This window comes from Anabrus simplex, chromosome 12 (assembly GCF_040414725.1).
Source record: "Anabrus simplex isolate iqAnaSimp1 chromosome 12, ASM4041472v1, whole genome shotgun sequence".
NCBI classification, from domain to species: Eukaryota; Metazoa; Arthropoda; class Insecta; order Orthoptera; family Tettigoniidae; genus Anabrus; species Anabrus simplex.
Genome location: NC_090276.1, coordinates 87,775,084 through 87,799,687, shown reverse-complemented (window position 1 = coordinate 87,799,687; position 24,604 = coordinate 87,775,084). Strand labels below are relative to the sequence as shown.

Genomic DNA, 24,604 nt, shown 5'->3' with positions numbered 1-24,604 from the left:
TATCAAATGATATCGCGTAAAATGATATTATTAAATTAGTAGGGCTGGAGAAGCCTGGACGGTTACAACTTCTAATTCCCAATGGCCGCTACTGGTACTGATTACCCGATGTCCTCCCCGTGCCACCCGAGGCCGCACTTGTTTGTACATGTGGGTATTACAGTTCATCACACGCTAAATGCTAAGTGTCATAGGCTCTGTACAAATCGAAAACAGCCTCCAAATGCTGTTTACGGAGAAAAGCGTTCGAGATGGAATCCCTGGTTATCCGTATGTTCCACCTACCTCCGAAAAGATAGGTGGTTTGTGACGTGCCGATACCGGTGCGCTCTTCCGCACTCAGGCGTAACAAGGGGTCGACCAAACAGCTCAAATGCCACACTGGTACTCGGAAAACAGTTCTCTTTGCCCCAGACACAAATCGTCCAATCACCATCCTCTCAAAACAGCTTACACAAACAATTATTAAGACAAACAAGTCCGTAGCTTCCTGCATACTTGAAGTGCTAGTCAGGCTTGAGGAGAGGAATTACTATCTCCTCTCGCTACCGAGACGGAAACTCACCCTCCAACCAGATTAGGTTGAAAACTCTTAAGATATAGCATAGGCTATTCTCACTGAGATGTTTCAACATCGGTCCGCGAGCCCTGTCCTGCAAAACGTAGATGATGGCGTCTTGCATCACGCTTCAGATCAAGAAATTCGGGACGGTAATTCCCGGAACCAGACACATAAGCGAAGTGACTCGCTGGATGATTTGGAAACGAGGATGGATCAACACGACACTTATCTTTCCCATGATTTTTCTCTCTCGAATAACTCCTGACTTAGCGTGAAGTTACCAAACTGACCTTAGATACAAGTTATGAACTCGATATAGGTCTTTTATAGCTGCTGCTATCTCTTCGTTACATGACAGCACGGGTTTACGTCGAGAATTCCAGAAAGAAAAAAAAAGGATGGAACGGACTCCTTAGCAGCACCATTGTATGGCGTATATCATCATCGGGGCGAATCGTTAAACACAGCTAGTGATGTGGACTTTCGGTAATCAGCACGTTTCAGAATCCATGGAGGAGCAGCCTCTGTCTGTTTCAACAAAGTGAGTAACTTACAATAGGAAAATGGTAGAGGGGCAGGTCATATAGGTACACTCCACCGAAGAAGGGGAACGAGCGCATGGCTTTATAGAAAGAAGGTCAAAGCGGAAAAAGGTTCCAAAAATGAGTTGGCTCCTTTATAGTCAAAATGCAGAAATCCAGCCCTCCAAACAGCTTCTCCCTCTCTCTGAAGCAAGGCGTTTCAGAGTCCCATAGTGGGTAATGAGCGTTAAAATCACCCAATAAGAGGAAAGGTAGGAGCTGATCAATACCTACATTACATCACTGATATTAACAGGCAGGTTTGGTGGAAAAAATACATTACAAACTGAAAGTCATGACAGATAAAGAAACACGTACCGCTACTAGCTCAGTTTTTAATGGAACTGGTTCGCTGTAGGTATCAGGAGTTACGATACCAACGTCACCGGCAGCCCGGTTGACATGAATACGGTCTTTCGAAATTCCTCAAGACCATAAGTTGATCCGACCTGAGATTTGTTTCTTGAAAGTAGATTATTACTCGCCACGAATAGCTTGATTAGCTGGCGCAGCTCCGTAAGATGCCTATCATAACCGTCACAGTTCCACTGTAACAGCGCCATAGTGTGGACTCTTCTTTTCTGTGTTAGATTTGAAGCGGCAAGCCGCTTTCTATCCTAAACACTGTTTCAGTCTCCATTTTGGTAGTGGGGTAATCCCCAAGGAGGACTGCGCACTCACTGGTTCTAGAGTAGAAGCTGACACATGCCTTCCAGACGGAGGATATTGTTTCTCCTTCATAGCAGGGGTGGGGGAGCGGCTAGATGGGCAGTCCTAGTCGACAATGCCGCCGCTGGCTTCCTCCCCTGCTGTGTTGTATTAGTTGCCTTCGCCGACATAGGCTTCTGTATGGCCGAAGGTGAGTTATACCTCACCTTCGAGCTTTTTCTCTTTGCGACGTTGCCCGCTGGAACAGCAGCCGTTTCGGACGCACCGATCCTGGAAGTGACTGGAACAAAGTACGAACTTTACAGGCTTTGTACTATAATGCTATAGCATACCTGTTTTGTAGGAGTATTCGTGGAATTGAACGTACGGCGTGCTTCCTGGTATGAAATACCATTCAGAGTCTTAATCTCCTGGAACTTCTTTTCACTGAGATAGGGCAATTTCCATCTCGAAGAGAATTAATTGCTGGACTGTTAGGGGACATGTTCGAAGTTGTGTACTGTTCCGCGCCAGGAGCCTCCTTTCCGTAAGTTGCACAGATAAGAGCCGTGGCCACCCCTCGTCTGCTCGGTTAGCCAGTCGGAGTGCAGAGCTGTCGGACCGACCAGACGTGGCCACTTGTGGGCCGAAACCCACTCTGTATCCGCCGACACATACGGCTTCCAGTGCCTCACCCGATGCAGGTCTTTCGTGTTTGAGAAGGTGAAACATATCGTACTTCTGCTGAAGTCCACCCTTAACTCCATATGAACACTGCGGAGAAGTTTGGAACTGAATAGCGACTTTTGGTTCGCAATTTAGTAAGTAGACACCACACCTCTCCTATCATGCCGGCCAACATTTTGAAGGTGATCTCCACCCCCACCCCCACAAACAGGACTCAGATCGACTGTGTTGGTAGACAAGAAGGTCTTGACGCCTTAACGATCACACACACCAAGCGAGCCACTGACTACTTAAAAAGATACTATGAAGGCAACGGTGGCAATGCATGCGAAAACCGCTATGTGATCATGTTGCGGAAGAAACACTGACCCGATCTCATTAAGAGCTAGAATTCTTTGACACTTCTCGCACAACACTGAACCTTACCGGCCATAGAGGTGTTCCAAGAGCAACGACGATACGTATGGGAACCAGTGTTCGTCCCATATACACAGTGAATAGACCCCTCCACTCAGTAGGCGCCTGAAGACTATCCGGTCGTAAAACTGGGCGAAATCTACACCGTATGCCCCTGTCGTGTAGTGGTTAGTGTGATTAGCTGCCACCCTCGGAGACCCGGGTTCGATTCCCGGCTCTGCCACGAAACTGGAAAACTGGTACGAGGACTAGAACGGGGTCCACTCAGTCTCGGGAGGGCAAGCGAGCAGAGGGGTTTCGATTCCCACCTCAGCCATCCTCGAAGTGGTTTTCCGTGGTTCCCCACGTCTCCAGGCAAATACGTACCGGGATGGTACCTAACTTAAGGCCACGGCTGCCTCCTTCGTTGTCTATACCTTCCAATATCTCTGTCTCCCTATAAGGCCCCTGTTCAGCATAGCAGGTGACACCGCCTGGGTGAGGTACTGGTCCTTCTCCACAGTTTTATCATCCCGACCCAATGTTTCACGCTCCAGGACATTGGCCTTGAGGCGAAAAAGGTGGGATACCTCGCCGAGTGAAAATGAAAATCCACAGCCTGTTTCCAGTCAGGAATGGGATGAATGAAGCCACCATCTAGCGGCGAGCATAGGAACTATGCCGGCTGCCGAGGGCTGTCACACTCCTCTGGGGCCATGATTAATGACTGACAGATGAAATAAAATGATATTGCAGTGTTGCTGGAGTGAAAGATTACAGGGAAAACCGGAGTTCCCGGAGAAAAACCCGTCCCGCCTTCGCTTTGCCCAACACAAATCTCACATGGAGTGACCGGGATTTGAACCACGGAACCCAGCGGCGAGAGGCCGGCGCGCTGTCGCCTAAGCCACGGAGGCCACTCCCTCGCCGAGTCTGAGGGAAAAACCAACTCTGGAGGGTAAATTGATTAAGAAAGATAAGAAAGAAATCCATACAAGTGTCAACCCTAAGAATTGACGGAATAGGACAGAAAGAGTCAGATCCATCACACCAAATATATACGCAAATCCAACTGAATACGAGTTAACAGAGTGTGCACAGTGCGCGATCATTATGCCTGAAGATGACCCCACGATGCAACCACAACTTCACGCTTATGCATTGGAATTACGAAAGCCGAGATGGGGCACCCTAGACGACGCTGTAACACCAAAGCTGCATTTTCCTAATTCCTTCATTAGATTGTCCAACCCTTGTCTCGTTTCTCTACGAGGTCGGATATGAAGCGCTATGAATCTTCATAACTAGTTTTACGACCGGATGCCCTTCCTGACGTCAACACATCATCAGATGAGTTAATGATATATGAATGACGTGAAGGGAGAGGAAGAAATCCGGTGCCGGCATAGAACCTACTCGTCGAATAGCACCAACGGGTTAGCTCAAGGCTTTACGTCTCCATCCGACGGACGTCATATGGCCTCACACCATAAGAGTACTGCGGACATGTTTGGAATGTAATCCAGGCATTTGTATACTACCACCTCCCCTACTCTGCCGGCCAACATTCTGATGGTGATTTTTTTTTATCATCGGGACTCGAACCGGCTACCACGGTGTCAGACCATATAGAACCCCTTAACGATCATGGCTTCCTAATTCCTTCATTAAAGACATGAAAAAATTACGCTTCACAATATTGTTTGGCAACATCAGACGTGGTTGTCAGCTGGATGGATTGTGGAAAATATATAAAACTGAATAAGGAAATAACTAAGTTTTATCAGGAAAAGGAGGGAATAAGCTTGTTTTTAATTGTAGCGTGCAATTTTTACGGCTAGTTTAACCCTATGAGGGACCGCTCTTCACTTGTTCGTAAATTGGAGAGAGGGCACTATAGGAGCGCTGTGACTCTTGCTGTGTTCGCTGAGCTATCCAGAAGGCTGTGTTCATTGGCACTTTATTTGAGGTTAAGGCTAAATGTTTACGTTGGCGTAGGCCCACGTGTGCACTATGTCGGTTTAAAGCAAGAAGGGAAAAGTAAAGAGCGAATGTCGACCTTCAGTGGAATATTTCGTTATAGAGAAAGAGAGCAAAGAAATGTGTGTGATCTGTAACGAACGTATTGCTGTCATTAAGGAGTACATATTCCTCGTCACTACAAAATAAGGCACGGTAAAAACCTCCATATCTTTAAGGAAAGGTGCGTGAACATAAATTAGAAATATTAAAACCTGAGGTTTGTTTACAACAAACCAAAACATGTTCAACAAAGTGGAGCTGTTGTGTATGTAGGTTTATGTACTATAGGAAAAACCGCAAAAAGAGGCAAGCCATTCACTGATGGTGACTAGAAACAAAAACATGTTTTAATTCCTTTCGGTAAACACAGTGGTACATCGAATCAAAGACATCAGCTGTAATCTTTCTACTCAATTGACAGAGAAATTTTAGAAATGTCTGTGGCCTCTAATAGCCACGGGTGGGCGAATAGATGTCGCTGATTCTGCTTCAGTTTTGTTGTTTATGAGAGTGTTAAGAGTTCGAAGTTACTTAAGAACTTACATGGAACAACAACAGGTGAGGATATCTTTATGGGAGTGCAGAAAACTTGATATAGCGACCGAGGCTTTCACGGCCGGCGCTACAAATCATGTCAGTGTTTTCCGGGCTTGTAGGCCGTGGTGATGGTCCCGACGTTTCACCGAAGAATGCGTTCGGTTTGGCTTTGTGAAGGGTTTCGACTGACTTCGATAGCAGCGGAGCTCTCAGTGGAATGAAGTGCTCAGTTTTTTTTTTTTTTTCAGACTCTCTATAGGTGTGAGGGAACATTATCTTTATTGAAGCTCACAAAATCAAAATGGTGGTGTAACTTAAGTGACCAATATTTGAAGATTATTTTTATTTCACAGACTGAATTAGAGCCACAGTTTGATAAAACCCTGGATTTAAAAATAAAATTTTATACCTCTCACGCTAGAAACACTATTATACATTTTATTAATTTCTTTGAAGTTTTTTTTATTTCTGATCAAATATCTTGATCAGGCCCCTGCTGAGACTCGAAGTTTGATATGAGACCCTCAGGTCCAATAATTTGGAGATCCGTCATGTAGAAAACAATTTCTGCTTATCTTTTCGATTCGGAAACCGTTTTTTTCTGATTTACTTGGACCTAATATTTAACTCGTATATTTTCGTACTTTCCATCGTTTTGTACTTTACTTCATCGCAGTAATTCCCTTTGCTTCCACATACCTTATACAACCAAGAATATATCTAGTCAAGAGGGCATTTTGAATAAATGATATCGCTGAACATACATATGTACTTGTTCTAATGGCGTGTGGCCTTGGTGCAGGTCTTTCGATTTGACCCCGTGGGTGACCTGAGGCCCGAGCCAGAGGAATTATCTACTGAAAGTTAAATTCTTCGTCCGGCCGGGAATCGGACTCAGGACCCACTGGACCAAAGGCCAGTTTGTTAATCAGGTAGAAGCAATAGAGCCGGAGAAGCAAGTTCGTGTTTTCGTCTCGAGGTTGTGCAGCCCTATTAGGGCACACCTCCCTCCTAGCTGAATGTCCTCCTTAACCACATACCAGCCCTCCTGTCAATCTCAAATTTCTGGAAGTACCGTACCGAACTCGGGCCTCCGAGGACGGTAGCTAATAGCACTTATATCGAACTTATACCGAATCTGCCTTATGATATATCTAATATCTAAACGTAGGGAAGACTGAAGATATGAAATATTTGTAGCGCCGTGTTTTAGAGGAGTACTATTCAATCTTTCAACACTCACGGACCGGGACAGTATTTAAAAAAAAATATTTTTGCATTTATTAAATTAATTATTATTTGCTATTAAAACTATAATGTTTAAATTACAAATTTTGAAAGTCACACCAACATTTTACTTTTACATTTGAAATTTTACACTCGTACGTCCATTTATCCCGCTTCTCCGGAAGGTTATTCCTATGGACTGAACGCGACTTTTACTGCTACTTATTTGCCAAAATCTTGTCGATTCGTGGGTCCAGTGTTAACACTGCAGGATGGAACTGAGTCCCCGTTTACATGGCGTTTTCAATACGGGAAGTGTACTGAGATCGATCTGAATCCTGCATGTAAACGTACTAGATGAGTAGTAAAGTTAATAATGATAATAATAATGTTATTGGATTCACGTCCCACTAGCTACATTTTTACGGTTTTCGGAGACACTGATGTGCCGGAATTTAGTCCCGCAGGAGTTCTTTTACGTGCCAGTAAATCTACCAACACGAGGCAGACGCATTTGAGAACCTTCAAATACCACCGGACTGAGCCAGGATCGAACCTGCAAAGTCGGGGTCAGAAGGCCAGCGCCTACCTAAACAGTCCGAGTAGTAAAGTTAACCACACGACTTAATGCATACAATCCATAAAGAATGTTTACCACAGTCTGCTTCCAAACGGAAATTCATAATCGGTTCCTGCCATTATTTTGGTAAAACTCACAGTACTTCTAGGTCGTATCGAAAGGTTTCTTTGTTGGGGTATGATAAGATAGCGGTCGAGATTATCAATATTGCGGTCATTTTCTGAACTGTAGAGATTAGGCATACTACTCTTTAGTAGCATCAGGCTATTATTCTGTATATAATTTATTTCTGGATGATAAAGCCTGTCCCTCCCTTTTCAATGACAGCTGACACTTCCGACACAACTTTTTCGGCAGCTTATTCGGTTAACTTCATGACGACCTAAACACGACTTATAATTTCAAAATTACTCTACCGTACAACACATACGGTAGCCTATATTTACGACTTCATATCCAAACAGCAACTGAACTCTAAAATGTTGACAACCTTGCGCCATACTAAAGAGGGGTTGTATCTACAACTGCTCTTCGTTCACCGTAGCTATCGCTATATGTCAAGACGTTTAGGAAGGGACCCTTCATGATTTTTTTAAAAAAATTATTTTTGCTAGTGGCTTTACGTCGCACCGACACAGATACGTCTCATGGCGACGATGGGATAGGAAAGGCCTAGGAGTTGGAAGGAAGCGGTCGTGGCCTTAAGGTACAGCCCCAGCATTTGCTGGGTGTGGAAATGGGAAACCACGAAAAACCATCCTCAGGGCTGCCGACAGTGGGATGCAAGCTCACAACCGCGCGCCCGTAACCGCACGGCCAACTCACCCGGTTTTCACGATTTCGTGGAAACAGCTAGTCGTAACTTGTCCAGAACTATAATAAACTGAATCGGTGGGTTTCTACCGGGATGGAAGAAGCCGTATTTATGTTAGGTAGGCTACGTACAGTCTCGGAACATGCTGTAGTTCTGTTTATTCCAGGGTAAATAACCATGAAGGAACAGTGTGGGGGATACAAATAGGATTAGGTATATCTTGGAGACAGATTGGTAGATGAACAGCGATCACTTGTGGCACTGCCAATTTAAAGTTCTAAAATTTAAAAGGATTCCCCATTTAACAATATTTTTAGAAGTGTGGGTGACGAGATTATCATTTTACAATGTGTTCCTCCCTCCTCTTACAAAAGAGAAAAACACGGGCAACCTTTCCCTATGAGAGCAGACGGACTGAGACAATAGTTTTACAATAGCAATCTTCAATGAGAAGAGGGGAAAAGATCCCCACGAACTTCCCACGTCTTCACTTTCTTTTACAATCCTTTTTCTGCTTCCTACTCCACCTTTCCGTGCTGAGGTGCTACACATTAACTGTGCCATTGTCATGCTGCACAACACATAATTAATGTCAATAATTTTAGGCGTGTCTCACTCATGACCTTCTGAGTAAACAATATATTTTAAAAAGCGTAACTACTTACGTATCGTTTAATCTATGTTCGCCAATTGCAATAGCCTTATGAAATAATGTCATTAACCGGTAACATATCGATTGTAAACTTTGCAGGAGGTCACAAAATACAAAAACAAGCTCAGTAAATAAAGAGCCATCCATATGCAGAAGGATCGATCATCAGCTGTCATTCGGAATTCACCAAGGGAGAATATTTACGGTACCAAAACCAGTTTCTGTACACTGTCACATCAGTAAGTTCTGAAGGGAAAATTAACGCTGATAACTGAACGCCAATGATTATACTTTATATTTCTCCAACTCTGAAATAACGTCAAATCATTTGAGCCGAAAAATGTATGGACTCTTTCAAAATAAAACTTCATTGAAAAAAAAAAAACAACAATATCTCCACTCAAAGCAATATAAACAAAATGCCTACAAAAGTAGAAGTGCAGAGAAAATTCCTTCTCAGTAAGTTACTTTGCTGTTTACGCATCGGCAAATCTAGTCCAAATTACGGTATTAAATTCAGAGCACACAACACAAACAGTGAATAACCTGAATGTCATAAACGATTATCTCCAAGAATTAAGATCATACATTACGAAGTGACGCATACTAATAATAATAAACAAACAACTTTATCGTAAAGTACACTAGCTCCAAAAATACGGTAACATTTGTACAAAACAACTTGAATTTTTGGACACAGCATCTCGTACCAATTTCCACAAGGTGTATAAATATTTAAATTCTCTCACTATAAACATCAAAGAGAAACGTTGAATGAATCCACGTACTTGATTATACAGCTGAGAAATGTATCCAGACTGCCACGGTCGCTCAAAAACAAATTTGCACATTCACATTCCACACGAGACACTTATTCACAAACCAGCTCGTCCATTACTGCAGGCAAAATCTTCAGCAACTGATTATACCCGACCAAACCTGCTCCAAAGCTTGGGAACAATGAAGAGACATCGACACCTCTAGCGGTCAATGAGAAAACTATACTCCATAGATATGGATGTACAGCAGTAGGACGCAGAATACCAATACGATCTCAGTCTGATGGTACAATTTTTTCTAAATATCATTACTTAAATGATTTTAAACGATTTATAATGTAATTTTATACTGCAGAAAGCCTATCAATATAATATAAGAGTATGTTACATTTCAAGTCACTCAATAGTTATAGCATCACTCACTAAAGCGCTAGCATAGCAATGTTGATCTCCGAATGAGAAGATTCAGTGTTTTCATTTTTCATATATGAGATTTATAATACCAAACTTTCATTTTAAAGGCGATCTCAAATTCCACCTGGGTAACAGAAAGACTTTCCTAAAGAGTTATCAGGTCAAAGATGCTGTTACTGTAACTTCTCTGACTTGGTTTCAGCGCGTGATATGAATATTAGTCAGTGGCGTATGCTGGGATCAAGACGTGGGCTACCACTAGACTTAGGTTCCCCCTTTTCGATAGTTGGTTTAGTGAACGTGAAGCATTTTGAGCTGCAGCCAATAGCCAACTGAAAAGCCTGTTGTGTTGTGAAGGCAGCTTCACGAGCTACTGCCCTGGCCACTGCTACTGTCAATACTCAACACCTGATTAGTGGAGCTGGAAGCCTAAGGTTCAGCAAATTAAAGTCCGGCTTTGTGGCTAAATGGACAGAATGCTTGCCTTTGCTCCGATGGCCCCGGTTCAATTTTCAGAATCAACACCCTCACACTATTAATTCCCCTGGCTTGGGGACTGGGTGTTTATGATGTCTTTGCCATTCATTTTATCCTCATTAGGTCACCACCCAGCCGAAACAGATGCCATGCATCGTCATCATCATCATCATTATTATTATTATTATTATTATTATTATTATTATTATTATTATTATTATAAATAAACATGATGAATTTCACAGCGGTCGTACCCATCATTCACTGGTTATGAGCTTCCTCCGGAGATCAGTGGTGGTGTCCGACCCATGATCACGAGTTCGATTCCAACCAACAAAAGAGAACACTAAACCTGAAAGAATGCATTTCATTTTTAGCAGATCTACTTATAAAAAGAAAACTATATTAGTCTTATAACAGGAGTCCTGCAGTTTCTTCCTACAAGGATGGAGAAGTAAACGGGAGTGAAATACCAGCACTCTGTTATCTATATAATTACACCAGACATATGGAGGTGAGGAAGTATATACGATGAGTAACTTATGGTTCACAGTTAACAGTGGCGATCTGGCAGAACGAAGCCTAGCACAGCTATCACCCCGGTCCCAGCACCTATAGGACATACGTCAGCAAATCGTGTGAAATGGGTTGAGGGGAGAGGGACGAGAGTCTGGGCTGTGATATCAGTCTCTGATGCTTAGCTCTCAGAAATATGTGCGATTTTTTTTTCTCGTTGCTTTTAAGTTTTGTATTTATTTATCAATCAATCAATATCAGTCAATACTGATCTGCATTTAGGGCAGTCGCCCAGGTGGCAGATTCCCTATCTGTTACTTTCCTAGCCTTTTCCTAAATGATTTCAAAGAAATTGGAAATTTATTGAACGTCTCCCTTGGTAAGTTATTCCAATCCCTAACTCCCCTTCCTATAAATGAATATTTGCCCCAGTTTGTCCTCTTGAATTCCAACTTTATCTTCATATTGTGATCGTTCCTACTTTTATAAACACCATTCAAACTTATTCGTCTACTAATGTCATTCCACGCCAAATCTCTGCTGACAGCTCAGAACATACCACTTAGTCGAGCAGCTCTTCTTCTTTCTCTCAATTCTTCCCAACCCAAACATTGCAACATTTTTGTAACGCTACTCTTTTGTCGGAAATCACCCAGAACAAATCGAGCTGCTTTTCTTTGGATTTTTTCCAGTTCTTGAATCAGGTAATCCTGGTGAGGGTCCCATACACTGGAACCATACTCTAGTTGGGGTCTTACCAGAGACTTATATGCCCTCTCCTTTACATCCTTACTACAACCCCTAAACACCCTCATAACCATGTGCAGAGATCGGTACCCTTTATTTACAATCCCATTTATGTGATTACCCCAATGAAGATCTTTCCTTATATTAACACCTAGATACTTACAATGATCCCCAAAAGGAACTTTCACCCCATCAACGCAGTAATTAAAACTCAGAGGACTTTTCCTATTTGTGAAACTCAAAACCCTGACTTTTAACCCCGTTTATCATCATACCATTGCCTGCTGTCCATCTCACAACATTTTCGAGGTCACGCTGCAGTTGCTCACAATCTTGTAACTTATTTATCACTCTATAGAGAATAACATCATCCGCAAAAATCCTTACCTCCGATTCCACTCCTTTACTCATATCATTTATATATATAAGAAAACATAAAGGTCCGATAATACTGCCTTGAGGAATTCCCCTCTTAATTATTACAGGGTCAGATAAAGCTTCACCTACCCTAATTCTCTGAGATCTATTTTCTAGAAATATAGCAACCCATTCAGTCACTCTTTTGTCTAGTCCAATTGTACTCATTTTTGCCAGTAGTCTCCCATGATCCACCCTATCAAATGCTTTAGACAGGTCAATCGCGATATAGTCCATTTGACCTCCAGAATCCAAGATATCTGCTATATCTTGCTGGAATCCTACAAGTTGAGTTTCAGTGGAATAACCTTTCCTAAAACCGAATTGCCTTCTATCGAACCAGTTATTAATTTCGCAAACATGTCTAATATAATCAGAAAGAATGCCTTCCCAAAGCTTACATACAATGCATGTCAAACTTACTAGCCTGTAATTTTCAGCTTTATGCCTATCACCCTTTCCTTTATACACAGGGGCTACAATAGCAACTCTCCATTCATCTGGTATAGCTCCTCCGACCAAACAATAATCAAATAAGTACTTCAGATATGGTACTATATCCCAACCCACTGTCTTTAGTATATCCCCAGAAATCTGATCAATTCCAGCCGCTTTTCTAGTTTTCAACTTTTGTATCTTATTGTAAATGTCATTGTTATATATGTAAATGTTATTACTTCTTTGGCCTTAGTCTCCTCCTCAATCTCAACATTTTCCTTGTAACCAACAATCTTTACATACTGCTGACTGAATACTTCTGCCTTTTGAAGATCCTCACATACACACTCCCCTTGTTCATTAATTATTCCTGGAATGTCCTTCTTGGAACCTGTTTCTGCCTTAAAATACCTATACATACCCTTCCATTTTTCACTAAAATTCGTATGACTGTCAATTGTGCTTGCCATCATATTATCCTTAGCTGCCTTCTTTGCTAGATTCAATTTTCTAGTAAGTTCCTTCAATTTCTCCTTACTTCCACAGCCATTTCTAACTCTATTTCTTTCCAATCTGCACCTCCTTCTTAGTCTCTTTATTTCTCTATTATAATAAGGTGGGTCTTTACCATTCCTTACCACCCTTAATGGTACAAACCTGTTTTCGCATTCCTCAACAATTTCTTTAAACCCATCCCAGAGTCTGTTTACATTTTTATTTACCGTTTTCCACCGATCATAATTACATTTTAGAAACTGCCTCATACCTGCTTTATCAGCCATATGGTACTGCCTAACAGTCCTACTTTTAAGACCTTCCTTTCTATCACAATTATTTTTAACTACCACAAAAACAGCTTCATGATCACTAATACCATCTATTACTTCAGTTTCCCTATAGAGCTCATCTGGTTTTATCAGCACGACATCCAGGATATTTTTCCCTCTGGTTGGTTCCATCACTTTCTGAATCAGCTGTCCTTCCCATATTAACTTATTTGCCATTTGTTGGTCATGCTTCCTGTCGTTCGCATGTCCTTACCAATTGACATCTGGCAAATTCAGATCTCCCGCTACAATCACATTTCTTTCCATGTCGTTTTCCACATAGCTGACTATCCTATCAAATATTTCCGAATCCGCGTCAGTGCTACCCTTTCCCGATCTGTACACTCCAAATATATCAAGTTGCTTATTAAAGTAATGAAGTACCCCATTCTAACTTAAATCATAGAAGGAAGAGGAATAGTTCCAGCCCTCTGAAGGAGAATGAATGTATGCAGAGAACGGACAAAGTCCAAAAAGATGTGAAAAGTTTTTAAAAAATCACCCTTGGACCTCAAAATCTCCAACAATGTGTCAGATGTTTACATTATAATGTGCTTTAGACTTCCATCATTCTCAATTGAGATTTGGGAGATAGTAGGTTCGAACCCCACTGTCAGCAGCCCTGAAGACAGTTTTCTGTGGTTTCCCATTTTCACACTAGGTATATGCTGGTGCTGTACCTTATTAAGGCCACGGCCGATTACTTCCCCCTCCCAGCCCTTTCCTGTCCCATCATTACCTTAAGACCTATCTCTGTCGGTGCGATGTAAAACAACTTGTTATAAAAATAATAATAATTTTACACTACAGATGCTATAATAGAGTGGTAATGGACTGAAGCAAACTATGAACTACAACATGTAGACACATGGATGGCAGTCCATGGATACCATTCTAAAATAGTACAACACAGTGACTGCACAAAGTGAAAGACAACTGTGTGAGAAAAAGTGTGATTGATATCACATCATAAAGTGCCCAAAAAAAAAAAAAAAAAAAAAGGACAATTAGTATAGTAGAGGGCTATAACCTTTAATCTCTTTGCACATTTGTGCACATCTCCTTTATGGATATTAAAGGATTACAAATAAATTGAAATGTTATAGTACAATGGTAGATTTATAATGTGACAGTTCTTTCCTGTCTGACCTCTCTGAATCAACTCTTGTTCTTTGCTGACCCTAAAGATGTTGGAGATTTTGAGGTCCAAGGGTGATTTTTTTAAAACTTTTCACATCTTTTTGGACTTTGTCCGTTCTCTGAATACATTCATTCTCCTTCAAAGGGCTGGAACTATTCCTCTTCCTTCTATGATTTAAGTTAGAATGGGGTACTTCATTACTTTAAGAAGAAATTTGAGATAATAATCACTACACCACCAGTTCCTGCCTTTCTCTGTGGATGGCGATATTAGAATAAATTTCTTGTCTGTCATAAGAAGCAGCTAAAAGAGGAAACCCCTGAGTTTTCCATCATAAGTGACCATGGGGGGCCTAACCAGGTAAGCTTATAGTTTGTTTTCATTTGCTTGTGTCAGTCTACTTGCTTTTGTCATTCAAATTTTACCTTTCTTGATCTACGCTTGTTCTTTTGTGACCTGAAGAAAGCTACTATTGTACTATAACATTTCAATTTATTTGTAATATTTTAATATCAATAAAGGAGATGTGCACAAATGCACAATGATTGTATCATATACCGGGAGATAAAAACAGAGGAGAATGATCTATTGCTTCAGCGGAATTGAGATACGATTGAAAAATGGGTGCGTGAAAATCAAATGAAAATCCACAGCGGTAAAAGCAAGAAATTGTGTTTCAGTATTTAAAAAGTAAATAAATAAAATTGAAAGAGGGATTGCAAACTTGGGGGAAGGATTGTTGTTGAAGTGCTTAGATGTAGATCGTTACATTTCATTATTACAATTTACGAACTTCATCGTATGAAGACTAAACATGTCCCTAATATCTAATATGTTTTTTGATTAAATAGTTTTTCACTTGTAAAGTGATGTGTATTGATTGGGTGGACCAAAACCTAACATTGTTTCTTATATTTCATCATGCCGAATCTCAAGAAAGCTAATTCTGGTGCCAAAAGTAAAGCTTATAAATGTTTGGTAAGACCATTTTTCGAATATGGATCTGCGTGCTGTGATCCGTGCAGGGTAGGTTTAATAAAATCCCTAGAGAAAGTTCAAAGAAAAGGGATGTGTTTTGTAAACGGGAATAGGAGGAATACCATTAATTGGGAAAGTCTTGAATCTCAAAGAACTAGAGCTTGCCTGTGTTGTCTTTATAAGAGCTGCACAGGAAGGAGTGCCTGGAGTAGTATTAGGAATAGGTTGGAACCTCCCTTGTACTTAACGAGAAATAATCACAAGCATAAAATTAGAGCCAGAAACCAGCATACGGATGTGGGATCCTTTGTAACCATAAGGGATTGGAATAAATTACCTGCACCAGTCTTTGACAGATTCCCTTTCAGTATCAAGACATTTAAGAAAACCATTAGTGCTAGTGTAAAGTGAAAAGTAAAAGTTTTAAATGATGGACACTGAATTTGTAATTTTCTGCTTGATTTAGATTGTATTTCTTGCAATATTTTGTTTCCATGGAATTGCTTGTTGTTGTTGTTTAATTATGTTTTGAACTTTATTATTACACTACTGTGATCGAGTATCAGATGTGGTATTTTGCTATCCAGAACAATCTGCCAGATGTTCGTAGCAAAGTCCTTCAATCCATCAGAGGGAAGTCAGCTTGCTTGTTGTTTTAAGGGGCTTAACATCGAAGGTCATCAGCTCAGAGGGAAGTCAGTACCAACTTTTGCAGTGAACATCAGTCCCTAGCGACATCAAAGGCGGATACAACAAAGTAAGAAAAGGAGCTGAGGAAAAGAAGAAGGTGATGAAAATATTGCTGGAGGAGAGAAGAAGGAAGTCTGAAGGGTACACTTTTTGAACAGGGCAGTTCTAAAGTGAGTGAAGTTGCACAGATTTTTATTTTGCATTTTATGGCTTAGCAAAATCTTCATGTTAACTTTCAAAGAAATTGTCCCTTATCATGCAGTTTTTGTCTGATGTAGATGAAATTTTATGCAGTAGTTGTTAGATAGTTAGTGAATAAATGATAGCATACATTTTGCAATGGAAGATGATTTAAAATTATTTTTGATCTATGAAATGTTGTGTGTACACATATTTTAAAAATTAAACATAACATACATTTAAAAAAATTTTACATGCAAATATATATTTATCAAACAACGAACTGTGATGCTGACTTTTGTTAGCATAACTATCCAGCAGATTTGTGCAAAATTTGTTGCAAAGTAGAAACAAAATAGTGATGCGAGGGACTTTCTTTAACAATGCTGATAAAAAGAAAGTTAAAAAATTCCTACTCAAAAAGTTGGCAATGTTACTATATCTGAGGAGATATATCTCAGGAAAATAAATGGTAACAATTTATTGAAAAATATAAAATTTAGAAATTTCACTATAGTGTCCCGTTCCTCTTAATAATCGTCCCACCAGTTCCTCTCCCCCATTAAGGAATATGTGTCGAGTCATTCCAACAATGGCATTGCTGAATCTTTTGAAGTTAATGGCTGCCTTCACTTTGTCCATGAGATGAGTCAAAAGAACAGAACAATTTACTGTAGCTCTAGTCATGGCAAGGTGATTAGCTTCATAGGTGCTACTCTGGTTTTCATAGATAGTACATGAACTTTGGTGTTTCCCATTGAAACTTTTACAGCGCAAGCAGACACAGGCGCCATAGGCTTTCTTGGACAGACTGGCAAATTCAGGCAGTTCAACATGGGCACTCACACCATCTAGTGTCAATCTTTGAGGTATGTGTATTTTATTCAATTCTGGGAATTGACAACACATTTCCTTCCATTGACTTGCTAAGGGCAGTGATTCATCCCAGTCCATTCATTGTTGCCAAGTGGTTTGGACAAATGTCTTGCAGCGCACAATCATAGGTCTTAGAAGTCCCACTGGATTGAATATGGAGTCTACAACTGTCAAAACAATACTTTTAATCCATATTCTGGTTTGATTGCAGTCTATTATGTGGAATTGGAATTCATTGCTAGTAGGATCTCAGTAGAGACCAAGAGTCGTCATCATCTCATGATCATGGAAAGACTGCAAGGTATGTGGTTCTGGTAAAGTGTTACTAGGGTGGCTTGAAAAATGTCAGGACTGTTGGACCGCCATTTTCTCAGGAGAAATTCTCCATATTTGAGAATCGAAGTGACATCCTTCATAAAAGTCTTGTGTCATAACTTAAGCTGCTGTTGTCCCTCAAGTACCATCTGAAATATGCATCTCGTACAAGATACAGTGCTGCAGCAGTGCCATAGGTCATTGTAGTTAAGTGGTAGACTTCCAAACAATGTCCTGGACAGGTGCGTCACAAGATCCTCTGAAGGTCTCTGTCAGGCTCACGAACATGTTGGTCCTATCATCATTATACAAAGTTTTTTTCGTGGACATGTTAAAAACATCTTAAACCTTGGTGGTGCTGCTTGCTCCCTTGATGATGGCATGGTGAGGCATGAAATAGCAAGGTGGTTGTGGTTGTTATTGCTATTCAGTAGGATCAATGATTTCCATGTGCCGTAACCTCAAGTATTCATCCATGAATTTGATGTACTCATTTCTCAGATCTGCAGTTTTCTTCATTCCCTCTGAGCATCTGAAGTTCTGCTTGGCACAGGCTAGCAAATCTCCAAAATCTTGAGGATCTCAATGTAGTGGTAGTTTTACTTCAGATCTACCTCTCTTATCTCATGTAAAATAATTCTTAAAATGTTCTTCACACAGATATTTTTCCTTTGAATGGTGACGAGCAGTGATTTCTTCTCGGTGCCAGAAGCATTCGACTTGTGTATACTGGTTCTCTGTGGTTGTTAACAATGAAGTTAATGCCTGTCTATGTTGTTGAATAGAGGGAGAAGTTCTGTGTTTCTGGAGCATTGGATGTTCACTGCTGGCAACCAGGAAGGAGTTAGCTGGAAAATGTATGATGTCCAATAACGGACCATTTATATTGGTATTATAAATCTACTCATTCAGAACAAATATTTCTGGCTCCCTATGGGAATCAACATCTATATCATCTGATGGCCAAGCAGGCATAAATTTTTGGTAGTGAGACAAAGTCTCTCATAGTGCATTAGCCTACACAGTGGCCTCCACGGTATGCACTAGCCATGCGTCTTGGTAAGTGTGCTAGGTACCAACTGATGAGCCCAGCCTAGCACACGGGGGCGAAACGCTGGCAACCAGCAATGAGTTAGCTGGAAAATTGATAATGTCCAATAACGGACCATTTATATTGGTATTATAAATTTACTCATTCGGAACAAATATTTCTGATTCCCTATGGGAATCAACATCTGTATCATCTGATGGCCAAGCAGGCATCAATTTTTGGTAGTGAGACAAAGTCTCTCATAGTGCATTGGCACTGCCGGTGGCTACAATTAGCCTACGCACTGGCCTCCACGGTATGCACTAGCCATGCGTCTTGGTAGGTGTGCTAGGTACCAACTGATGAGCCCAGCCTAGCACACGGGGGTGAAACGCTGGCAACCAGGAATGTGTTAGCTGGAAAATTTATAATGTCCAATAACGGACCATTTATATTGGTATTATAAATTTACTCATTCGGAACAGATATTTCTGATTCCCTATGGGAATCAACATCTATATCACCTGATGGCCAAGCAGGCATCAATTTTTGGTAGTGAGACAAAGTCTCTCATAGTGCATTGGCACTGCCGGTGGCTACAATTAGCCTATGCAGTGGCCTCCATGGTATGCACTAGCAATGCGTCTTGGTAGGCGTGCTAGGTACCAACTGATGAGCCTAGCCTAGCACACGGGGGCGAAACGCTGGCAACCAGGGATGAGTTAGCTGGAAAATTTATAATGTCCAATAACGGACCATTTATATAGGTATTATCTGGAAGAGGTTAAAACTATTACAGGTGCATATTATTCATTGTTATTGGACCGTTTGAAAACCGAGCTGCAAGAAAAACGCCCGCGATTGGCCCACAGGAAAGTCCTTTTCCATCACGACAACGCACCAGCACACACCTCAGCAGTTGTGGTCGCAAAATTAATGGAAATAGGATTCCAACTCGATTCACATCCCCCCTATTCTCTAGACTTGGCTCCCTCGGACTATTATTTGTTCCCCAATTTGAAGAAATGGCTGGTGGGACAAAGATTTTATTCAAAGGAGGAGGTGATTGCAAACACTAATGGACATTTTGCAGACTTGGACAAATCCTATTATTCGGAAGGGAGCAACAAACTAGAACATCGTTGGATGAAGTTTATAAGCCTAAAAGGAGATTATATCAAAAAATAAAAAAGGTTTACCCCAAACACGTAAGTAGTTTTTATTTTTGCACGGACTTTTCAAATGTTCCTCGTAAGTTCAGGCAGAGACCCAGTCTCATGACGTATAATGTGGAACCCATGCCCAGGGTTATGGGTGAAGACCTTAACAGCATCTTAGGCAGAGAAGGAGACCTTTGGAATGGCGAAGATGGTAGACGAGGCAACCCATCCTCTCTGGGGAAAATTAGAAGAGGAAATCACTGCCTTGTGCAGAAGAGGGATCTTCAAAGGTTAAGGGAGTAAACTCCAAACGAAAATCCTCAGATGCATTAGGCTTAGTAGGTCAGCAGATGAGTAAATTTGTACTTGCTTTCAAGTACAATACAAGCCTCGGGTGGAAATGGAATTGACAAGACTCTGACTACAGTTGCACAGTATGATGGTAATGCTGATGTTCGTGCAAGTGTTAGATCAGAGAACAAAACCCAATTTGGAACAATAAATATTTTAACAATGAATGGGAAGGAAAATGAATTGATGGACCTAATGGAGACAAAGAAACTTGACATCCTGGGATTAAGTGAAGCAAAATGGAAAAGGAAAGGAATGAAGAAACTAAGAAATGGGTACGCCTTGTACTGGATGGGTTACAGTGAAGAGAAAAGAAATGGAGTGGGATTTGTAGTGAATCAGAATGTCGAACCAATAGCTGGAGTTGAGTATGTAAATGAAACAATTATAATAATGCACATACATGTAAACAAGGAACAACTGAAAATAGTACAGGTGTATGCTCCACAGACAGGATGTAGCACGGAAGATAAAGAAGAGTTCCTCAATGAACTGGAAACACATATTGTTGGAGATGGGATCATGATAATGGGAGATCTGAATGCTCATGTGGGAACTGATAGAATGGGATATGTGAATGTACTGGGCCGACATGGGTATGGCAATAGAAGTGAAGATGGAGAAAAACTGTTGGATTTTTGAATCAGAAATAACCTGATAATAAAGAACACATGGTTTATGAAGAGGAATAGCCTTAAGATCAGCCAATATAGTTGGGATGGACAGTATGGAACACTCATAGATTTTATAATAATAGACCGAGAATGGGGAAGATACGTCATGAATACGAAGATAATCCCCAGTTAAAGTATGGAAGGTGATCATAGATCATTGATTGTGGAATTAAAACAAGTAAAAATCCCTAAAATTGTATTGAAGAAGAAACCAAAGATCAGGATTTGGGAATTGGAGGAGGAGGATAAAAGAATGGCATTGCAAAATTGTACAAAAAGAAAGTTGCCTAACATGGAAATTCAAAGTAGAGAAGAAGAGTGGGACAATTTAAGACAGACATTTGTTGAAGCAGCAATTGAGGTATGCGGGAAAACAAAAGCAAAGGTTAAGGGAAAGGAGACACGGTGGTGGACAGACAAAATAAAAAAATAAATAAAAGAAAGGAACAAGGTGAAGAAAGAAATGGATAACTAAAAGCAAAAATGTAGCGGAGGGATGAGAATAAGATAGAAAAGTTACATGTGGAATACAAAAGATTGAAACTACAAGTAAAGAGGAGTATCAAGGAAGAAAAGGAGAAATGCTGGGGAGAGTTTACCAACACAATTGAGCATGATAGTCGAGGAAATCAGAAACTATTATACAGAGTAATAAAATCGAAAAGAATAAATCAAGAAAAAACCAAGGCAATAGAGAGGGAAGATGGATCCATAATACATGACGAAAAGGGTCTTCAGAAGGTGGTGGCAAAGTATTTTGAAGAACTTTATAATGAGGATGACTGCTCGGAGGAAGAAGGAGAAGAGAAAATGGAAATAAAAGATGGAGAAAAAGAAGGGAACCCGATAACATGGTTGGATCTAAAGTTATAAACTACATGGCCGTTCCGTATTGAACCGAGAATCACAAAAGTAATTTAATATAATGGAATCCACCTTTCCAATACATAACTGTTGCATATTGATTATGTTACAACATTTTAATTATAATGGTACCGGTTTTGACTCGTATACAATGTCATCATCAGCCATATATAAAACCAAGCAAGTGAATAGATTTACATGTAGCAACAAGACACACAGGCTAGATAAAATTCATATAATGTCACATTTAAAATAGTTCAAGTAAAATGTCTAAAGATAGCTATGCATTGGCGGCGTATTAGTCTTGCACATGAGCTGAGGCACTCTCTGTGAATTTTTACTTTGATATGATAAAAAAAAATTTTTTTGTGAACACGTTAAAATCTTAGTCATAATACGGCACTGAGGAGTAGTCCGGTCACTGCTGGTGGCATGGTCTTCTTAATCTGAAGTTGTGGTGTGGGCATTAGAGTGTACATGTAGGTCCTATTATATTGTGTAGGATCGAGATTCCTCGGTTCAAGCGTAACGTAAAACCTAAAGAAAACAGAGAACTGATTTGAATGTGAAGTTCTGTAGAGGGCAAATCAAATGAATCAAGGATATAGAGAATCAAAGGATTGAGACTCACCTTGCTGCAGCATGCCGGGAAGCTTATACTGTGGTGAGGAGTTGACAACTGAATCAGGTTTTCGGGTAAAGGTGGTTAGGAGAGGAGAGGACAGGAAGGGAGGGGCTTGGAGAGGAAACACCTACGGGAGAGGTGCTGGGGGTGGGTCTGGAGGGCTATGTGGTGGGAACGTGTAGCAAGGTAGGGTGTTACGTAATGCGTGGAAGATCGAATGCCTTCTCGTAAACTTAACATGTTTAAGAACCGTAATAAGAAAGTCATAAAGAATATTGGATTTTTGGAAATTTCATTTAAGTTTAAATTAGGGTTAAAAAGCTGATCAAGGTGTATAAAGCAATTTTCGATGACGTCCAGAAGAGGGCCTTTTCCTAATGTTCTAAGAATCTCCAAGTCTTGGTCTATGATGATGATGATGATATTGAAAAGATGGAAGAGTTCTTTTCAGATAATTCATTCTCAACAGTAAATAAGGACCCTACAGCCAAATCTAAAAGTATCTGAGATCTCTGCTGAAAAATTCTACTTTCGTCCTTAATGAAAATGAAATTCAGAAAATGATAAAAATGATTCCAAAATTACTAATGGCTGGATCGTTACACAAGGTTCACAAGGTTGGGGTCCCCCAGACCTATCATTGTAAAAGTAGTCCTAAATACAAGATTTCAAAATATATACCTAAATTTCTATATAATGGTTCATGTTTGTGGGTTACAGTAGTCACGTCCTAGTTCGTGAACCATGGGAAACGGCTGAGTGGCCTTGTAAGTGGTCATGAGAGTCGGGATACCAGTTGCTATGGAATGGGAGTGGGCATCTCGGACATATTCTGAGTCGTGGCCCTCCTTGTGCTCAGGTGGCTAGGACTATACAATTCACCGGTGGTCCATAACCCGTTACAGGAGAGATCCTCACTTGGACTATGTGCAAGTAGGGCAGCATCCTGCTTCATGAATTTACCGAGCTCAGAACACTTTAAACAAGCCTCGGACCTATGGGAGTAATGGAGTCCCACTCCCATTTGACAGATGAGGGACTCCTTGGAAACAACTTGGCGAATGAAATGGAATTCGATGGGGAGCTATCAATATTAATGGGGCTTATGGAAGAAAGAAGGTAGAACTGGCTGAGTTAGCAAAGAGGATGCATCTGGATGTGCTAGGAGTAAGTGATGTTTGGATTAAAGGGAGATAATGAAGAAGAGAGAGGAGATTATAAAGTGTACTTGATGGGTGTTAGAAAGGGAAGGGCAGAGTCTGGGGTAGGGCTCTTTATCAGGAATACCATTGCACGCAACATAGTTTCTGTTAGGCACGTAAATGAGCGAATGATGTGGGTAGATTTGTCAGTGGGAGGAATTAGGACAAGATTTGTGTCCGTGTATTCACCATGTGAGGGTGAAGATGAGGATGAAGTTGACAAGTTTTATGAAGCATTGAGTGACAGCGTGGTCAGGGTCAACAGCAAAGATAGAATAGTGCTAATGGGCAATTTCAATGCGAGAGTTGGGAATAGAACTGAAGGATACGAAAGCGTGATTGGTAAATATGGGGAAGATATGGAAGCTAATGGGAATGGGAAGCATTTGCTGGACTTCTGTGCTAGTAGGGGTTTAGCTGTTACAAATACATTCTTCTAGCATAAGGCTAGTCACCGCTACACATGGGAGGCTAGGAGTACCAGATCCATAATAGACTGTATCTTAACAGACTTTGTATTCAGGAAATCTGTTGGGAATGTACGAGTTTTTCGCGGATTTTTCGATGATACAGACCACTATCTGATCTGTAGTGAACTAAGTATCTCTAGGCCTAGGGTAGAGAAAGTGAAATCTGTCTGCAAACGAATAAGGGTAGAAAATCTCCAGGACGAGGAAATTAGACAGAAGTACATGGATATGATTAGTGAGAAGTTTCGAACAGTAAACAGTAAGCAGGTTCAGGATATAGAAAGTGAATGGGTGGCATACAGGGATGCTGTAGCAGAAACAGCAAGGGAATGCCTAGGAACAACTGTGTGTAAAGATGGGAAAAGGCGAACATCTTGGTGGAATGATGAAGTGAGAGCAGCCTGTAAATGTAAAAGGAAGGCTTATAAGAAATGGCTCCAAACAAGGACCAAGGCAGACAGGGATTTTTACGTAGATGAAAGAAACAGAGCAAAACAAATAGTTGTTGAATCCAAAAAGAAGTCGTGGGAAGATTTTGGTAATAACCTGGAAAGGCTAGGTCAAGCAGCAGGGAAACCTTTCTGGACAGTAATGAACAATCTTAGGAAGGGAGGGAAAAAGGAAATGAACAGTGTTTTGAGTAATTCAGGTGAACTCATAATAGATCCCAGGGAGAGGTGGAGGGAATATTTTGAACATCTTCTCAATGTAAAAGGAAATCATCATG

At 40.7% G+C, this 24,604-nt stretch overlaps 1 protein-coding gene across 6 annotated transcripts in view; it reads right to left on the bottom strand.

Annotated features, from left to right (window-relative positions):
• The window catches only part of Mical (Molecule interacting with CasL), a 688,331-nt gene extending 678,698 nt beyond the window's left edge, over positions 1 to 9,633 (bottom strand). For all 6 annotated transcript variants that reach the window (XM_067156726.2, XM_067156729.2, XM_067156731.2 and 3 more), the window contains exon 1: positions 9,495 to 9,633. The gene's annotated coding sequence lies outside the window, so the exon portion shown is untranslated. The remainder of the gene's footprint in view (positions 1 to 9,494) is intronic.
• Positions 9,634 to 24,604: the final 14,971 nt, after the last annotated feature.